Raw genomic sequence first — 22,112 nt, forward strand, 5'->3', positions numbered from 1 at the left:
TTCTTGAACTCATGTTTATTTAAACTAAGGAATGCTTTTGCAAACCGTGGCTATAAAGTTCATGAACCGATTCGAGTGAATCAAACCGTTTTTGCTTCGATTGTGTCTTGTGTAGTTACATAAAATCTAAGCAATTGAACAACTCTCTAACTAGTTCATTTGAGTCATTTGAACTAGTTATGGTGAAGAAGAATATGGTGGATATGAAAGTGATCATATGGCTAACCATTTGGTTAACTATTGTTGAACCAACAAATGTTAATGTTTGGGAACGGTTCGTAAACCCAAAATTGGACATTTCATTTGTGTGTAACAAGCTAAGTTTTCGATCCAACGGTTGAGAAATATTAGCTTGAGTCTAATCAGGTTTTCATCTAACGGTGAATATTGAATGCTTTGTTACCAAGCTATCATTGATTGCAAACCCTGATTTGAAAGACTATATAAAGGAGAACTTTAGCAACTGGGAAACCTAATCCCTACACCTTACGCGTGATACTAGTTGGATAGATAGAGTCGATTCTCCTTTAACCTTTGGTTTCTTCTTCTAAAACCACGTTAACGACTTAAAGACTTCATTGGGATCGTGAAGCCAGATCGATACTATTTTTCTTGTAGTTGTGTGATCTGATCTTGCATCTTCTATCGTTACGAGTATGTTTGTAATAATTGGCTCGAGATTTATATCTCCGATAGGCAAGATAGAAAGTCATCACAAACATTTCGTCTCATCGTTTGTGATTCCACAATATCTTTTTTCGCTGCGTCGATTAGGATTATTGTGAGGTGATTGATAATACTAGATTGTTCTTCGGGAATATAAGTCCGATTTATCAATTGGTTCCTGTTCACCTTGATTTATCAAAAGACATAACAAAACTCATAGGTATATTCGTGGGAGGCGGATTTATCTATCACCGTAGACTTTTCTGTGTGATACAGATTTGTTTATTAAAGTCTTCGACTTTGGGTCGTAGCAACTCTTAGTTGTGGGTGAGATCAGCTAAGGGAATCAAGTACGTAGCATCCTACTGGGATCAGAGGCGTAGGAGCATAACTATACCTTGGATCAGTGTGAGATTGATTGGGGTTCAACTAAAGTCCAGACCGAAGTTAGTTTGGAGTAGGCTAGTGTCTGTAGCGGCTTAATACAGTGTATGTTCAATCTGGACTAGGTCCCGGGGTTTTTCTACATTTGAGGTTTCCTCGTTAACAAAATTCTGGTTTCCGTGTTATTTGTTTTCCGCATTATATTTTGTTATATAATTGAAATATCACAGGTTGTGCGTTGTTCAATCAATTAGAATATCCGACCTTTTGGTTGTTGATTTAAATTGATTAACACTTGGATATTGGTCTTTGGTACCATCCAAGTTATCTCTCTAGTATTTGATAAAGACTCGCAAATTTCTATTTGCTTGAGTATATATCAAATCGAGAGATTGAGATATAGACTCTTTGATATACTTTTTATCTAGATTGAGTCTGACTGTCTAGTTGATTCTCTAGAAAGTATATTAAAGTTTGTCCATACAGATTGCTAAGCGAAATATTGGGTGTGGTTGTTGTACCCCCACTTTTTCACTTGATAACAAAGCATTTAATATTCACCGTTAGATGAAAAACCTGATTCAACCAAGCTAATATCTTTCAACCGTTAGATCGAACTTAGCTTGTTACACACAAATGAAATGTACCCTCATTTAGGTTTATGTAACCGTACCTAAACGTGTACACCATGTTGGTTCACAAATAGTTAACCGAGGTTAGCCATTTGATTACTCTCATATCAACCTTATTCATCTCAACCATAACTAGTTCAAATGACTCAAATGAAACTAGTTAAAGAGCTGTTCAATTGATATATTCTCATAGAATTATACAAGAACACAATTGAAGAAAAATCGGTTTGATTCACTCGAATCGATATATGAACATTATAGCCACGGTTTGCAAAGATTGCATTCCTTATTGATAAATGTTTAGGTTCATGTACAACCGATTTTAGAGAGTAACCTACTTAAGTATGCGTACGGGTATGCGTACTTAAGTAACCGAATTTGAGTTTTTTTTAGTTTTCAAACTCAGCAGAAATTCACGTATGTAAACTTTCCGCCAGTATGCGTACGGGTACGCGTACTTTAGGTAACCGGATGAGTTTGGTTTTGGATTTCAAACTCAGCAGAAATTCATGGACGTGAACTTTCGCCAGTATGCGTACGGGTACACATACTTACCCAATCTCCTACAACCTTTTTGTATACACACAAGTATGCATACTTTAGGTTCCCGATTTTGGACTTATACACTAATGTGCGAACACACTATGCTTATATCCAAAGATGGTTACAAGATTCTAAACTCTTTATTTCAATCATTGAAACATTCGTCTATAATGATAATAGCCGTTTTCACACACTATTAGCATCAAAGCAATTTTTAAGATATTGAAATAATCATTATCAAAACATTCCAAGCCTACATCAAATGATTGTATTACACAAATCATGTAAGATGTTACTCGGCAATTTACTCATGATATAAGATGAACTTGGTCGAAGCGAAAGCTTACCAATACCTATTTCGAGAAATATGTAAGCGAGATATACTCAGCTCGAAATCTCAAATGTGTATAGACAAAACTATATCGTAACTTATGTCTCAATATAGGAGATATTGGAAATAGACTTTACAAGTGATAGATGAGTTCAAGTCTCCACATACCTTTTGTCGAAGAAGTTCCACAAGCTCCCCTTAGTAGTTCTTTGTCTTCAAGTGATGAACTCCGTGAAAACTAAGCTCAATTACACAATCTATGTCCTAGTCCGAGACATCTATCAATAGGCTAGAAATCAAGACTTATAGTTTTTGATCACTAACATTGACAAACATGCTTGAGATAGCAACGCATGCGAGTTCGACCGAGCAGCGCTCTAACAGAAACAACAAGATCAGATCACACAACTACAGAGAAAATATTTGGGCCTGGCTTCATAATCCCAATGAATTCTTCAAGTCGTTAACCTACAAGGTCTCGATAGAAACCTAAGGTTAAAGGAGAATCGGCTCTATCTTATACAACTAGTATCACACAGGAGGTGTGGGGATTAGGACAGTTGCCAGAGTTCTCCTTTATATAGTCTCCAAATCTGGGTTTGCAATCTAAGTTACCTTGGTAACAAAGCGTCCAATATTCACCGTTAGATGAAAACCTGATTAGATTCAAGCTAATATCTTTCAACCATTAGATCGAAATTAACTTGTTATACACAAATAAAATGCACGTTTATTTAGGTTTGTGTAACCGTACCTAAACGTGTACACCTAATTGGTTCAACAGTAGTTAACCAAATGGTTAGCCATATGAGCACTTTCATATCAACCTTATTCTTCATCATAACTAGTTCAAATGACTCAAAAGAAATAGTTCGAGAGATGTTCAATTGCTTAGATCTCATAGAAGTATATAAGACACAATCGAAGCAAAGTCGGTTTTGATTCACTCGAATCGATTCATGAACATTATAGCCACGGTTTGGAAATTGCATTCCTTATTATATAAATGTTTTAGTTCATGAACAAACCAATTCTAGAAAGTAACACACTTAAGTATGCGTAAAGGTATGCGTACTTAAGTAACCGGATTTGAGTTTGTTTTGGTTTTCAAACTCAGCAGAAATTCACGGACGTGAACTTTCCGCCAGTATGCGTACGGATACGCATACTTAGGTAACTGGATTGAGTTGGTTTTGAATTCCAAACTCAGCAACGCTCGTGAACTTCCGCCAGTCTCCATCAACCATTTAGTACACACACAAGTATGCATACATTTGGTTCCCGGTTTTGGACTTATACACTAATGTGCGAACACACTATATGCTTATATCCAAAGATGGTTACATGTTCTAAACTCTTTATTTCAATCATTGAAACATTCTTAGAGGATGTTATATAGAGGTTATTCACACTCTATTTTTCATCAAAGCGATTTTCAAGATATTGAAATAATCAACATGACTTTCGTGACTTGTAAAGATGAACTTGGCCAAAATGAAATCTTACCAACACATATTTCGAGAAATAGATAAGCGAGATAAACTCGGATCGAAATAGCAAATGTGTATAATCGAAGTCTACATAGCAATACGACTTTTGTCTCAAGATAGGAGATAGAGTAGATAAACTTTTGAGTGATAGATAAGTTCAAGTCTCCACATACCTTTTAGTCGATGAAGATCCACCAGTTCCTTGAGTAGTTCTTCTTCTTTGCATGATGAATGCCTTGGAGTCTAGAGCTCAAATACACTTTTTATCCTAGTCTGAGACTTAGCTATAAGTAGACTAGAAATCAAGACTTATAGTTTTGGCAATTAAACTTGACAAACAAGCTTGAGATAGCAACTCTTGCGAGTTCGACCGAGCAGTGCTCTAACAATCTCCCCCTTTGTCAATTTTAGTGACAAAACTATCAATATATATGGAATACAAAATAAATAAACTTTGCAGCTTCTCTTCCAAATGCATGATCTCCTTGGTTCTTCAACATTACCCGAAATCTTCGTCACTTCCAAGTACTCCAATGATTCCAAAGATATTTAATGCAACATCATCGTTGTTGAAGATCCGTATCCATAACAATGAGAAAACAAAAGCTCTCAATCATTGTCACACAGTGTCATAGTATTATTACACAACATCAATGTCCAATTGTAGCACAACTTTGACAACAATACTATGGTGATATGTATCACTCCTCCTTAATCAGTACTTCATGTCAACGACATAATGATCCGAAAACCATATGTATTTGTAGTGCCAACTAGTGGGATCCTAATGAAATTTCCATAAAGACACTTCATGACCAAAAGAAAGCACATATCAACTTTTTAGATGCAATCATATAGCCGAAACTAAATGCATTCATCAAGGAGTTTATAAAGATACAAGATGACCCCTATAATATTCCACAGCCGCACTCCCCACAAAGATTTGGCAATTAAGCACAAGTTCAATTAAGAACGATCCCCCATAAAATGTCATTCCCAAAAGAACAACAAGAGCGACCTTACTTTCATGAGAAAAGAAGGATTTCTTTGGACATAACAAATCACATGAAACACGAATTTGTATCCAATAATCTCAACTAAATTAACCACAAGAGAACCTATGATTAATTCAATCGGAAATGCTCAACATAAGAAAACTTACGGAGCCGCACATACATAAAATATGGATCAGGGAAGATCAATACTGCGGAATAAACAAAGATTTATTCTATCTTTCATCACTATTTGCACAATGACATACAATAGATTTAATCTTTGCAAACAAAAGCTCATCCTTTCTTCCATCAATATTTGCATAATGACATAAAAGGCTTAACTTTTGTTTGTCAAAAGCTCATTCAATCTTTTATCAATACTTGCATATCGAGATATGAAAGACTTAAATTTTGACCACGTATGAGACAATCATAGTTCACGGACGCAAACACACATATCCCATAACAAGTTGCAATATACAAAATCATAAATATTAATACTGCAAAATCATCTTCCAAATAAACTTTAGAATTTAAATAAATAAATCTAAAAACATTGAAGATGAAAAACCGTTGGACTTAGCTATGTGTAATCACAATAATGACTATTCCAAACTCTAGTTATTCTTCTTAAAAACACAAGAATAAAATTATCATAAAAAGCTTTCCTAGACATTGAGACCTTTGAATTTTTTTTATCGTCCCCGAACTCCTTGTCGTCAACAGCCATGGGAACATATGGTTCGTGAAAAAAGGAGTCAATTCCAACAAACCTTCAAGGCTGAAGATGTCGAACCAGGCCTTCTGAATTTCAAGAGTTCTCATAACAAAAGCCTTTATTTGTTAAATCTTCTTTCTTGTCTCCTTCAACTCTTCAAGAACATCAGAAAACTTCTGAGAATTTGAAGGAACAACTCTTGGCTTCCTCATATTCCTTCCTTTTATTTTCAAAGTTGGAGGTAACGGAGATCTTTCTTTTTTCTTCGTGATTGATGGATTAACAATCATATTAACATCTTTTCCATCAAAAAAAATGATGCTTGGAGTATCCATATACGTGAGAGGAAATCACAACTTAAGCTCAATAAGCAGTCTTAAGATAAAAAGAGTTTCAGAGAAGGAAAAATATATGTAGGGTTACGAAACCTTTAAACACACAGGTTCGTGTACACACAACTCTCAACCCTATAAAAGGCAGAGTTGTCTATTTTAAGCCTCTTTTATTGATTAACCAGGAAAGTTCTTTCCAATATCAATTAGATCTGAAAAGCGGCATGAATTCCAGACTTTACAATGCTCTAAAAGAAAAATCATCCAAAAGAAAATCAAAACAACTACAAAATTTTCTTTCCTTAAAGCCTGAGGTGTGCATAATCTTGTCTCTTTTGATCAGGCACATGAGACAAGATGTAGTAACCAACAAAATTTAAGTTGTGCTGGGATGAACAATAATCTGTCCATCATATCCCTTTCGATCGGAATTCATAGAACCCTGTTTCTCATAGTTTTTAGACCATAAACTTATTTTTAATGGTCTTGTCTTATCCTTGGAAACTAACTTCTTTGACGAAGATAAAATCTTACATACCTCTGCGGTCTTTTGAAAAAGTTTAAGCTTGTTTGCTTATCGATTTGCTCTTCGTTGAAGTTTTTTGACATGTCTCAATTTGTGTTTGTACTTGTGACACTTTGAAAGTTCATGACCCTTGAGCGAACAACATGAGCATGTCAACCTGGAATATGATTCAGGCATCTGAGATGTGCACGCTGCTAAACACATAGTAGAACCTGAAGAATTAGACAGAGAGTTTCCAAAGGAAAGGTCAATTTTTTCTTCCAGATTGGTTGAGTTCTCTTCTGAAAGAATATCAAGATTGATGTATGTATTGCTACAATTATCAAAATCAATATTTTCACAAAGAAGTGCAACATTTGACATTTCGTCTTCATTAGAATCATAGTTATCAGACATTTCTTCAAGAGTTGCAGCAAGACCTTTGTTCCCAGTGTATTTCTTTCGATTTGGACACTCATTTGCAAAATCACCAAAACCTTTATACTTAAAGCACTGAGGCATATCCTCGTCATCAGTCTCATCATTATCACTATTTTTAGGAGGAACCCGATTATGGGGTTTATATGATGACATGGATTTATCTCTGGAGAACCATTTACTTCTCTTTAAAAGAAGATCCCTAAACTGTCTTGTGATCAACGAGACTGACTTATCAAGATCTTCATCTGATGAATCATCCTCAGAAAGATCGTCTTCAGAGATGCAAACACTTTTACTTTTATCAAGTAATTTAGTGTTCTTTTGTGCTTTGAAAGCAACATCCTTCTCAGATTTGGATGTATGCTCATGATCAAAGATCTTTAACTTCCCAACCAGAGTATTTCTGGAAAGCTTGCGAGATTATTTCCTTCAACGATGGCATGCTTCTTAAAGTCGTATCTGGATGACAACGATCTGAGAATTTTCATCACAATGTCCTTTTCAGGAATAGTCTTACCCAATGCAAAAGATGCATTAACAATTTCAGATACTTTTGGATTAAACTCATCAAATGATTCTCTGTCTGTCATACGAAGGTTTTCCCAATAAGAATTTAGGTTTTGAATCCTAGCCTCTTTTTCACAGGCATTCCCTTCAAATACGGTTTCTAAGATATCCCAGGCTTCTTTAGACTTTGTGCACGTAGTCACATGATGCTGAAGATCTGGGGTAATGGCATGTATGATATCATCTAAGCCGTCAGAATTATGCTTTGCAGCAAGGATTTCTTCTGGACTATATCTACCAATATCCTTAGGTATAGATACATTGCATTCTGTATTAACCGGAGGATCATAGCCATTAACAACACGTACCCATGTTTGAAAATCACGAGCTTGAAGAAAAGCACGCATAAAGATTTTCCACCATAAGTAGTTTGATCCATCGAAAACTGGTGGTATGTTTATGGAGATAGAATTTTTGTCCATATAGTCAGATCGCTACAAATAAAGACTTATAAGGTCTTTAAACGTGTTTGCCTTCTCTGATACTAATTGAAAAAGTGGGGGTCTAACAACCTCACCCAATATTTTGCTTAGCAATCTGTATGGACTAACTCCAATATACTTTCAAGATAATCAACTAGGCAGTCAGACTAAATCTTAAGAAAATTATATCAAAGAGTTATATCTCAATTTCTCGATTAAATACTTACTCAAGCAAATAACAATCTGCGAGTTTAATGAATACAAGAGAAATTCACTTGAACAGTACCAAGGATCAATCAATTTCAATCAACAACCAAATGTTGGATTTACCAATTGATCGATTCAACGCACAACCTGTGATATTTCAATTATATAACAAAATATAATGCGGAAAAAAAATAACACAAACACCAGAAGTTTTGTTAACGAGGAAAACACAAATGCAGAAAACCCCCGGGACCTAGTCCAGATTAAACACACACTGTATTAAGCCGCTACAAACACTAACATGTTACAAACTAACTTCGATCTGGACTGTAGTTGAACCCCAATAAATCTCACACTGATCCAAGGTACAGTTGTGCTCCTTACGTCTCTGATCCCAGTAGGATACTACACACTTGATTTCCTTAGCTGATCTCACCCACAACTAAGAGTTGCTACAACCCAAAGTCGAAGACTTTAATAAACAAATCTGTATCACACAAAAAAGTCTATAGAAATAGATAAATCTGTCTCCCACAGAAATACCTACGAGTTTTGTTCCATCTTTTGATAAATCAAGGTGAACAGGAACCAATCGATATACCAGATTTATGTTCCCGAAGAACAACTTAGAAATATCAATCACCTCACAATAATCTTAATCGACTAGCGAAACAAGATATTATGGAATCACAAACGATGAGACGAAGATGTTTGTGACTACTTTTTATCTTGGGTATTGGAAATATTAGTCTCGAGCCAATTATTCCAATTACACTCAACACGATAAAAACAGCAAGATCAGATCACACAACTACAGAGAAAATAGTTGGGTCTGGCTTCACAATCCCAATGAAGTCTTCAAGTCGTTAACCTACAGGGTCTCGATAGAAACCTAAGGTTAAAAGAGAATTGACTCTAGCTTACACAACTAGTATCACACAGGAGGTGTGGGGATTAGGTTTCCCAGTTGCTAGAGTTCTCATTTATATAGTCTCCAAATCAGGGTTTGGAATCTAAGTTACCTTGGTAACAAAGCATTAAATATTCACCGTTAGATGAAAACCTGATTAGATTCAAGCTAATATCTTTCAACCGTTAGATCGAACTTAGATTGTTATACACAAATGAAATGCACGTTCATTTAGGTTTGTGTAACCGTACCTAAACGTGTACACCTAGTTGGTTCAACAGTAGTTAACCAAATGGTTAGCCATATGAGCACTTTCATATCAACCTTATTCTTCATCATAACTAGTTCAAATGACTCAAAAGAAATAGTTCGAGAGATGTTCAATTGCTTAGATCTCATAGAAGTATATAAGACACAATCGAAGCAAAGTCGGTTTTGATTCACTCGAATCGATTCATGAACATTATAGCCACGGTTTGGAAATTGCATTCCTTATTATATAAATGTTTTAGTTCATGAACAAACGAATTCTAGAAAGTAACACACTTAAGTATGCGTAAAGGTATGCGTACTTAAGTAACCGGATTTGAGTTTGTTTTGGTTTTCAAACTCAGCAGAAATTCACGGACGTGAACTTTCCGCCAGTATGCGTACGGATACGCATACTTAGGTAACTGGATTGAGTTGGTTTTGAATTCCAAACTCAGCAACGCTCGTGAACTTCCGCCAGTCTCCATCAACCATTTAGTACACACACAAGTATGCATACATTTGGTTCCCGGTTTTGGACTTATACACTAATGTGTGAACACACTATATGCTTATATCCAAAGATGGTTACATGTTCTAAACTCTTTATTTCAATCATTGAAACATTCTTAGAGGATGTTATATAGAGGTTATTCACACTCTATTTTTCATCAAAGTGATTTTCAAGATATTGAAATAATCAACATGACTTTCGTCACTTGTAAAGATGAACTTGGCCAAAGCGAAAGCTTACCAACACATATTTCGAGGAATAGATAAGCGAGATAAACTCGGCTTGAAATAACAAATGTGTATAATCGAAGTCTACATAGCAATACGACTTTTGTCTCAGGATAGGAGATAGAGTAGATAGACTTTTGAGTGATAGATAAGTTCAAGTCTCCACATACCGTTTAGTCGATGAAGATCCACCAGTTCCTTGAGTAGTTTTTCGTCTTTGCGTGATGAACGCCGTGGAGTCTAGAGCTCAACTACACTTTTTTATCCTAGTCCGAGACTTAGCTATAGAAATCAAGACTTATAGTTTTGGAAACTAAACTTGACAAACAAGCTTGAGATAGCAACGCTTGCAAGTTCGACCGAGCAGTGCTCTAACACTAGTTATATAGTAGCTACGTTACCAAACCAATAAATGAAAACCATGAAGACATTACGAGGACAAAAATGGAGAGAAAAGTAAAACAAATAATATCATTCATTCTCGCATAGACGTACCATTCAGTTTGTTATCTGTCACACCAAAATTATCAAAATTACTTAAAAGAAATACTTAATCCACTACTCTATTCAAACACCATTACTCAAAATATTATACAACACCTATAATCCAAAAATATTGTCAACAACATTTTAAGGAAACCAATTCCCTGTTAAAAGCCACAAATAAAATGCGACGAGGTATCAATGGTATGAAATCAAAATACTAGTTCAAAATTCAGTATGTGTACATCTTAAAAATAGAAGCAAAGGTATAACAAAAATAATACTTTAAAGTGCAATACGAAGGAGATATTAGTCCATTATACCATTCATTCCATTCAAGAATACTTTGAAGATCATACGCAGTGGATACATACTGACTAGCATTACTGCTAGTATATGGATACTTACCATATCAGACTACCCACATGCCATAGAATTGAAACCAAAGTTATGAAGGCAGCCTAAAGGTGTTGCTAACACTTGAGTATAATAGAATTAGGCACTTGCAACTGCGGAATCCGGCTAAAGGTTTTAGCTAAACCAGAGAAAAACTCCATTTTTTCACATCATAAGTATGAGTCTGATAGGGAAAATATACTACTTTGGTCTTATGTATTGGTAGATAGGGAGGAGCTTCCTGTCAGTAGGGAACATTGCATTTGCATATTCCTTTTCAATTATTTTCTTCGAAATTCAGGTACCACGGCCACAACCCTTTTGAACCACACCCTTATAATAGTGTTTAGTCTTCCAAATACATACTGGTTAGTTGACATCAGGGTCGTATTTTAGGCAGGGCGGGATGGTTGGCCTCCCTAAGCCTTAAAAATAAAGAGACCAAAAGATAAAATATTTTAACCATATATATATTGTTCACGTTTCTATAATTGTAAAAAATTGAATTGTTAGCATGAAAAACTGCTACTACTTATTAGGTTTTTGGCAGTACGACCAATATTAGGCTTAGGTTTTATGTATTATTAACAATAAACATCTTGTATGGGTATCATAAGAAACATCTTACACAATATAAGTCTCATAAAATTTCCATATGTGATACATGTGGTATTTTTTCTTTAAATATAAAAAATATATATGATTCACGGGGTACCTTTTGGATTTCAGAATGTAAAATTACTAACTATATTTTGTGATTGAATAATATTTTGCTTTCTAGGTTTTTGTTTGTTGAGTTTCTTTACTTGAAATCACAATTTTGTTTTATTATTATAATTATTATTGGAGCATTGCTCGGTTGAACCCACCAAGTGTTGGAATGTCAAGTTTTGTTGTCAAGTTTCGTTCCAAAACTCGCGGTCGCTTGATTTGCTTCCTAAAGTCAATTTCATTAGGTTATACTAAGAACAAAAAAATGTCAAAACTTTTTCTCGTTACTCATAAAGACCCTGAAGACGTATCGCCAACAACGAAGACATCATCCTTCAGTTCGAGGTTTATTTCAAGGTAAAGTTTGTTTACAATGACTTTAGTATTGGTGATTTGGTCATTATACAATAATCAAAGTATTAAGGAATTTTATACTAGTTGTTTCTACTACTTGAATATATGAAATTACGGAGTATAGTCTATAGACTTTTGTATTATCGACATTGTGTTAATTCATTATTATTTAGTGTATTGAACTTTCGGATGAATCCATGTCTTGGGTATGTCTAAACACATAGTTTAAGGAAGTAGACTTGTGAAACTTGTTTCATAGTTGAAAAGGTGATTCAAGGATCTATTTTAAGGACCGACCCCGATTAGGATCTATTTTAAGAATGGATCCCATTTAAGGATCTCAACTAGGACCGATCCCTAATGAGATCTAAACTAGAAACATTTCTAAGGAAGACGAACATCAATAAAAAAGGTGAATGATGGCAAGCATTTACCTAATTAGTAGACTAACTCTACTAAAGGGTTTTATCCCCATTAAAGTCAACCTAGCTTTATAACAAGTTGAAAGTTTATGGTCATCAGATCATCAATGAAGCCTATACCCTCTAAGGAGAGTTTTTTTTAATTTTTTTTTCAAGTGTTATTGATGTGTTGAAAGTTCATAGTTCAGGCGTAGTCCATCTCAAGCGTGGAATATTGTATCTTGGATACCAGATTGTAATAAAACTAAGCAATACCAATATTAATTTGGCACAAGTTTGAGTCAGGTTGTGTGATATAAGGCAGAAATATTAGAGAGGGAAAAACCCTATTTGTGATTACTAGCGCCATTGGAACTCATGTGAAAGTAGACGATGCAACTTTGTTGAAGAAATTTGGACTATTCGTAAAAGTTTGGTTGAAGTCGACTTAGCTAAAACTTTGCGTGTGGAAATTTTGGTTGGAAGAGATCGATTAGCCACTTTTACCTTCTTTATGTATGAAAATTTTCTGATCTTTTTTTCAAGTTTTGTAAAGCTATTAGCTATGAAATAATGCAAGCCCAAGTAAGCAAATGGCTGACCAATAAAACCCATGCTGATAAATCCAAGGTTATCAATCAGTTGTCGGTAGAAAACATACTGTTAAAGCGGACAGTAAAGGCAAAAAGGTTGTTGCTCAGTTTGTTCCAAACGATTTCCAACCATTAGGATATGCTGGTAACAGATATGATGTAGAGGTTTATAACTCAACAACATCTTATGTTAATGTAACTACTCAGGAAGACGTAACTACTACAACTGTTCGAAAAAAGTCATATGTTAACCTGTTACTATGGTTCATGATAAAACAACTGATCATGTAACAACAAATGATACAAATGTAAGGGTCGAGGTAAGTAACGATGACACTAATGAAAGCCATATAGTAAATACTAATCCTAATAGTTTGGTGAACTCTATGATCTCTCATTCTTTCCCGAAAAATAAAACTACAATCAGAGTGGGTACGTCCAATGTCAGCAGTGCGCAACTTGCAACGATTGGAAAAATAACGGCTCATGCACCTAAACAAGCCATAGAAGAATCAGTAATAAAGGTTGTTAACCAAATATCTCCAATTACCGCTAGTCATGCTATTAATGTTGCGAGTCCTGAATCATAAAGAACTCGCTGGATAGATTTATCTGAGGAACAATGTGGAGATTTTTTCACAAAGAGCAAGAAATATGGATTTGATATCCTCTCAAAGGTTAAACATGACTGCTTGTGATGATACAAATAGATTAAGTAGGCTAGCCATGTATATAACTGGTAATGAATATGATGTTTATTCAACATTTTCAGCATCACTAGTATTGGAAATATTGTGATTGAGGATACTCCTTCTCCCCCCTCAGATGTCTTAGAGCACTGCTTGGTCGAACTCGCAAGCATTGCTATCTCAAGCTTGTTTGTTAGGAGTCATGGTAGAACGGGTCCAGCAAAACCGATTTTCAACATTCACATATCACTTATGGTTTTGTGTAAGTTTGGAATTAGGGTTTGCTAAATATGAAAGTTCTAGATGTCGACATAATTTGAACATCTACACAATTCTTATCTTTAATTGTTCAAAGACATTCCTTGATACTCAAGGTGATCCTAGACCGCAATATTGAGAATCTTTTAATTAAGATTTTCGAATAATATCTTTTTGATTTTCCAGAAGTAAACATATATCTTGAAAAGCTATATTAGTTAAGTGCTAAACTAATATTAGATATTTTCTAAAGAGAGATTTCGGAATTACAGGTTGTATATTAGTTGGAAATATGAAAACCGAAATTAGGTACATTTTGCATATCTTGAGAATCTTTCTGTTATGGAATTTCCTTGTTGTCCAAACAACCTTGGTCTATAAATAGTTGAGTTTGTATTTCTTGCAAACTATCTTAAGAGCCAGGCAAACTGAATTCGTATTTTTCCTGGTGGGGTTGTCTATCCGGAGAGGAAAGTACCCTAATTAGGCGAAATCTCTTAGGACCGCTCTTTTAAAGACTTCTGCGGGATCAAGAAGCTCTACGAGTACCGTTGGTGGGAAAAATAAATAATTGCGCCGTTATTTTAGTTTTCGATTATTGATTTGATTGACTAACGGTTGTTGAAACTTTGATTGCACCTAGGTTGATTATTCTTGAGATCCTTCTATTCTGACACAAGGTCACTCAAACTAGATCAAAGTATGACGGGATCTTTAAAACTTTTTTAGATCTGAAGACAAATTGTTATCATCCATTGTTAACAGACTCCGTTCTGTGTGTGATTGATCATAAGTGGAATCAAGTTTTTAGTTTGCGGGTACAATAGAAGGCAATTGAAAATTTTAAGACAAGAAGATTTTTCTGATTGGTCTTCGCGTCTCGTGATATTTGTGCACACATCTTGATTGGTTGGGATTCGACTAAGATCTGATTTATCTTTGATAGATTTGATCATATAGTTGTTGAGATCGAAAACTATCATTTGGTGGTATTCTTCAGTATCCGAATATGATAATTGTGAATCTAGATCTGATTATTTCGGATTTGCATTGATCTTACCCGACAAAGGAGTTTACTAGTTTAAATGTAAGAACCTTTGTAAAAACTCAACGAATCTTTGCATAAAATATTATCGGAATAGTTACCAAACAACTTTGTTCATTTACTGTTTGGAAGAAAAAGAGTTGAGTGCTTAAGACTTTACATCGTAAATCAACTCAAGATAGTGATTTATATCTTAGGATTCACGTGTGTTGACCAGACGGTTATAGGAAAATGGATCTTGAGAGAACTAATTAACTAGGGGTAGATTACTTGGTCTCAACTATACGAAGTTGGCTTTGTTCTCTGTATAGCGGCTTAATTATGAGAGTATTCAAAACTGGACTAGGTCCTGGGGTTTTTCTGCATTTGCGGTTTCCTCGTTAACGAAATCTTGTTGTGTCATTTACTTTTACATTCCACAATTATAATTGGTATTTATTTTTAAAGAAAATATACCAGTACGTTAATCCGAATCACTTGATATTGATCCTATATTAAATCGGTTTTGAACTGTATCTATTATCAAGTGAATATCTTGAAGTTTTATTGTCTCAACTTTGTGTATAAACGATCGCTCAAGGTATCATACTTAAAGGTTAAAATGAAAATATTGTGGTGTAGTTGGGTACCCTCATCATTTCAATCATGTCTTGAGAGTTCTACCCAAAAAGCATAACATAAGTTTAAATATCAACATTATGATTAGATAGTTTATCTAGCGCATATTCTTCTTAGCTTGTTATGTAGAAATTCCCATGGATCCTGTTGTACTCTCTTGTTTAGGAGTCAAATAGGTAGGGAGAACTCCACAAAGAGTATAAGAAGTGTTGATACCCACATCTGAGTCATTACAATTTGGACTCACAAGCGATGTGGTCCACCTTAAGTCGTATAAAACTATAATGACTCTTTAATTTATAGGTGCATATAAGACAATTATGACAACCACTAGGGAAATTTGCAGTCATAACCATTATCACAAGAAGGTCACATAACCTTTTGCTATGATCACATATCTATGGAGCAGTGGCTCAACGTGTATAAGAGATATAAATTATTGTCTTCAGAAACATTGGGTATTTAACTTCAAGTAAGTGTTTAAACAATTAATCATTATGGTACTCTGATTTCCACCAAATCACTTATGGTGGGTTTGGATGTAGAATTTTAAAGGTGGGATTTACAGATCTAGGTAATTTGGTGGAATTACGTTTCCCCCGGTACATTTGGTTGCCCAAATCCTTGGAATTACGTTTCAACGAGAATCAGTTTTCCAACAAATCCTCCATATGGAGTCCCCCCCTGCCCCCCAGATTTGTTTGGAAACTTATTAAGGGATTTATGGACCCATTTTTTTTTACTTCAAATCCTATATATATACCATTTTAAGATTCTTAGGGCAATGCTAAACAATACATGGACTTTAAAATAAGAAAATTTTATGAATCCTAAGAATTTTAAATGAGTTACCATACATACGAGGGATTTATATGAATCCTATAATTTGTAATCCTATGGGATTATAAATTCTTGGAAATTGTGAATTCTACAAACAAACCCACCATTAGCGAAAAATAAGAGTAGCAATAACAAAAACAAAAATGTTTTTGATATTAATGGATCATGGCATCAATCATGTAATAGTATAATCATAAATCTTTCTCAATTTTATAAACATACCTTTTAGAGGAATCTAATCATGATTCTACGGTTTCACCAAATATTCACATTTTACCCAATATAATGTGTGTGCCATAATTTTTGTGCCTTCCTCACCATCTTCCTTACTATGGCATTTCTTGATGAGGGTACACTTTCAACACAACCAAGTTGTGTTGAGGTGAAAATCATTTAATTCACCAAAGGTAGTTGAAACGAAGTCATGCACGATCTCTAGGAATAGTACAACTTCCTTGAAACTTTCAACGACTTTTCCGTACCTCATTAAGATATTGTCCCTTTTAGCGTTTTTTTCTCTGGAGATCCTTCTTGATGAAACTTTAGAAGAAACATGTTTCTTTTTCTCCCCAACATTTTTAAAATTCCTTGGGGGAATACTGGAAGAACTGATATTATGCAAATCAGTTTTTCTCCAGTTCGGAACATCAGATCTTGTCATCTTAACAAAATCAGATATGATTTTATCTCTTTCAAGAAATCTGCAACCCCTTTGTAAGTAACCTGGTTTTACACAATAAAAATAATTTTTAGTAAAATGGAAAAAGTGATGTTTATTGTTACCTGGATGTGTATGTCCATACTTTTAAGTTTGATGGAATTTCTTCTTTTCGTCGTCCGTAAGTGATGGAGATACTTCACTTTTGTCGTAAGTGGGAGCTTTTGGTTGAGAAGTATCTTTAGATTTGAAAAACTTCACTTCTTTCCAAATACTAGGAGCATCGATTCCTTCATAGCCCAATCTTCGCGTGTCACGATGATTTCTACATGCTCTCAATATCGAGGTTAATTTATCCGAGATACTATTGCTATCCAAGTTTTCTTTTAAGCATGTATTTTATTCTTCCAACCTTTCGATCCTTTCAAGTGCAATAACTAGATCGTTCTTGGATTATTCAAATTCAACATTGATATCTTCTTGTTCTGAATCAAATAACAAGTTCATCTCAATATTCTTCAAATTATCAATATTTTTTTGTAGTACCTTCTCTCGATCACGTCCTTCAGAGATTTCTTCTTTAAGACCTCGTATTTGTTTGAGATAATCCTTTGCACCAATAGACTCAAGTTGGTCCTGCAAGTCTTTATTCTCCCTACAAAGTCTGTGATATTTATATTTCTCACTGAATAAAGAGATTTCAGTTTCAAAAATTTTATGATAGTATTCCTTAAGAAGTTTATTAGCAACTGGATCTTCATGGAACACTTTTTCGTCAGAGTCTGAATCTGTATCCGGAAAACGTCTTCTAGAAGATAATGCAAATTCTCCTGTATACTCTGGATAATCGTCAGGAATATCATCAAGAGTTAGGAGCGTTGCAGTGTATGCTGGTTGTCTACGATCCCTGCTAGGGCATACAGAAGACAAGTGCCCGAAACCACGACAGTTGAAGCATTGAACAACATCTTCAAGAGATGTTGTATCTTTAGAAAATCTCTTTTCCTTGTTTCTCAATATTTTTCTAAATTGTCGTGGAGTATCATCCTTAATATCTGGAAAACCTTTATCCTCAGAGTTTTCGGTATTATCTGCAGCTTTAAGAGAAATCATCTCTTTTTCAGATCGATGTTCATTAAAAGATCTTTAACTTTCCAATGAGGGTGTTTCTGGAAAGTGTTAAAAGATCGTTTTCTTGTTCTACAACATGTTTTTTAGACTCGTATCTTGATGGTAGAGACCTGAGTATTTTGCACACAATATCTTTCTCTGGAATAATTCTTCCTAACGAATATGAGGAGTTATAACTATCTGAGAGAGTCTTTCTCTGCGGTATTCCCTTCAAATACGGTCTACAAGATATCCCAAGCTTATTTCGAAGTTTCACATGTAATCACGTGATGTTGGAGATCTTGGCTTATGGCATGTATAATAACATCCAACACATCAAAATTATGCTTTGCAGCACTGATTTCAATTTCTTATATGTAGTTATGTCCTTTGCAACAGTATTCTCACCTTCGTGAACTGTTCGAGGAACACGTATCCATGTTTGAAAGTCACGGGCTTGTAAGAAGGAGTGCATAGCTATTTTCCACCATAAGTAATTAGTGCCATCAAATTGTGGTGGTACGTAAATTGAACTTGGTTGATAAAGTTCATATTCATGTATATAGGTTTAAATCGTTACAAACACATATTTATTAGGTCTTTACGTTGTTTGCGTGCCCTGATACCAATTGAAAAGGAAAGGTTAACTAGTACACCACCAACTTTTTCGTTCGAGAACCAATATAGACAATCCTTGTACAATCTATACATTCAGTTACGAAACTGTATTTGAGATTGTTTTAACGAGGTAAACCTAGTATATACCATGAACTGTTCACGAACCGAATTCCAACAAGAATCAGTCTTGTAATCTTACAGTTGCGTTAATACTATATATGTTTATATAAGCACAACCTGTGATATTTCAATTATAAAGATAAAATAATATAATTATTTTGGGGTAAAAACTGATTTTGCTGGAAATGGTAAATTTGGGTATGCCGCCGAGAAACGAATCTGAACCCTAAACAAATGCACTGCATGGGAGTACTTTTGATTCGAGATATCAATCTGTACAATTATGGCCTAAACCAATAAATGGCCGTTCCAGTCTTGCTTCGGTCACAAAATGAAGGAGAAGGGTTGATCTTAGGGAGGGAAGCGAAGAAGGTGTTGAGATCAGAATGGTTAACTCTAAAGATGTGGTTGTTTATGACTCGTATCAGAATGTGGAACTTTCTTACGGAATATAAGCTATAAGTTCTTGGTGTTTTCTGGATACTTGTGTTGATAACCCCTATTGGTTGAAATAGGTTTTCAACCTATTTATACAATTCATAGTTGAACTCACCCTGATCTCATAGGAAGTGGAAATAGTTGAGTGATGGAGAAGTGGGGATCATGTAAAATGTTGAAAACTGCGTCCCTACTATGAGGGGAAGACTGGTTGGTTTACACCCACTACTTCTTTGCTGCCACTAACTGTCCGCCTTTCCTGACACTTTCTCATAATGGGCGTGTTGCACGCCGCACGTTGTAAACCGCCAGACCAATACCCTGATGAACATCCCCCAGTTTGTGACATTTTTGATGTCTCGAGTATTTTGTAAAAAAATATGCAGCAGGCTACTGAGTAGGTCTTGCCTGTAAGACCTAATTATTTTGATCCATGACGCGCAAGCTAGGCGGCGGGCAGTCATATGTGACAAGTCAAGTTGTGACACTTGCCGCGAAAAATAGCATATGATGCTTTTAGGTCAAATAATTAAATTATTTGTGAATTTATAAAACATTGTTTGTATACGATGCATATAAAGCACCGCTTTTAAGCAAGCAACTCAAAATGATCGATGCTCATCATGAAGCATCGCTGTATAAAGCTTGTTTAAATTAGTCGCGGAGCTTAATGTCTTAAAAGGAGCATGACCGGCCATCTTCAGGAATCTTCCAGGAGCTATTCATGTACGCCAAAGGTGAGTTGGTCGGTCCTTATAGGAGAGTAATGGCTGGTAGCCATTTTTACATCCTATTGGTCGGCCCAAGTTAGATCTGGACCGGTTAAATTGGCTAGCCAAATTGAGTGGCTGAGATGATTTGCGGCTGTTATTTCCTGCCATTAAATTCATTTAAGACCCTTGTAGGCAGCGCGACTAGCCACCTTTGGGCAGCCGTTCAGGAGCCATACAGCCGCGACTTGGCCAATCGATCCTCATGGAAGAGGGACGGCCGGTGATCACGGCAACATCTTATTGGTCGCCTAAAATTAGATCTAAGCTGGTCGATTCCGCTAGCGAAGTTGGACGACCGAGATCGTTTTGCGACAGTAATGCGCTACCGCTGGCCGTAATGAGGCTGTTATGGTCGTGTGGCCAACCTATTTTGAGCTAACGGTTTTAGGTGTTAGCTGCAGGCTGGGAGCAATTCGATCGTCCAGGGCTATAGTCGGGTCGCTAGTGAGCATACTCGTACCTTGCCCGTTGATTAGAATTAAATCTAGGACGGTCAATTCGACCGGCGAAGTTGGACAACCACGATTGATTTAAGACTGCCATATGCGGTCTTAATTCCATTGAAACCCTTTTGATCCGTGCGACTGGCCTACTTTTTTCCAGCGCTTAGGGTTGTTGCCGGTGTGATATAAGAATTCCGATTGGTTGGAATAATAGTGGGCCTGCCAGTGAGTATCATGGAGCTTGTCTGACTGCACTGGGAGAAGGCCAGGCTCGTTAAATTGGCTTGCCAAAACGTATGGTCGTGATCGTTTTATGACTGACATGGGCAGCCTATGTTTAATTCCTTAAGGAATTAAGCGTGTTGACCAACCAACAAACTTCCACTTTTAATCAAAAGTGTGTGCCGCGCATCTAAAGCGTCCTGATTGGTCGGTGGGAAAGAGGGGCCGACAGGCAGTAATATGGGGCGTGGTCGATCGGCTATGGGCCGCGCCTCCTTTTGCCGCTGCCTTTATTTACCGTAGTTTCTCTTTATTTCTTGTTTTTTGCAATTTTTAGTAGGGTTTGGTCCTACTAGCTCCATGATGGATCAATTTTCTAGTTAGCCTAGGTTTGTCTCGACCAATAGGGTTTGAGATATTGCACAGGCCGCAAAAAACCTAATTTTTACAAATTGATAAAATTAGGTTAGAAAATTTGAATTTTGTGAGATGCCACAAAATCAATCAACTTTGGTGAATTTTGCGCATTGATACAAAAATCACAAATTTTATCTCAGAGGGCAGCAAAACTTTGCGTGCCTCTGATTGAGTACTTCTGTGCATATATTATTCCTGACACTTCGGGAAATTCATGCTACTCAGCTGTGAGCGAACATCAATTATCATGTCATGTCAACTGTTAGATAATAGCTCGGTTGAACCCACCAAGCGTTGGTATGTCAAGTTTGGTTGTCATATTTTAGTGAATCAAAACTCATTTAAGAGTCGCTAGATTATGTACTAGAGTCAACTTCGTATAGGTCAGCTTGAAAGTATTAGGATATGAGACATTACAAGTATTGCGAAGACTTGAAGAAGTGAATAAGTAAGAAGCTACAACGACGACATCATCCTTCCACTTGAGCTTAGTGATATTTGACTTGAACTGTTTCATTTCCTAACATATCTTTCAAGACGTGCATATTGAAAACAAAACTGTGAAGCATGAAAACTATAGATAGACATAGTATTAAGGAATACAATATGAAGTTTATTGCTTAACCATTAAACTTTGTAGATAAGACATCGACATAATCGTTTAAATGCTATTGTGATTATGTATGGGTATGAGGTGAGGATTTCATCCTAGGATCCAATGTTTTTACATGTGTTTTAAGGAAGTAAGTTCATAAACTTATTTATGAATCGAAAAGGTAATCGCCAGCCGTT

Source organism: Papaver somniferum, chromosome 1 (assembly GCF_003573695.1).
Source record: "Papaver somniferum cultivar HN1 chromosome 1, ASM357369v1, whole genome shotgun sequence".
NCBI lineage: Eukaryota > Viridiplantae > Streptophyta > Magnoliopsida > Ranunculales > Papaveraceae > Papaver > Papaver somniferum.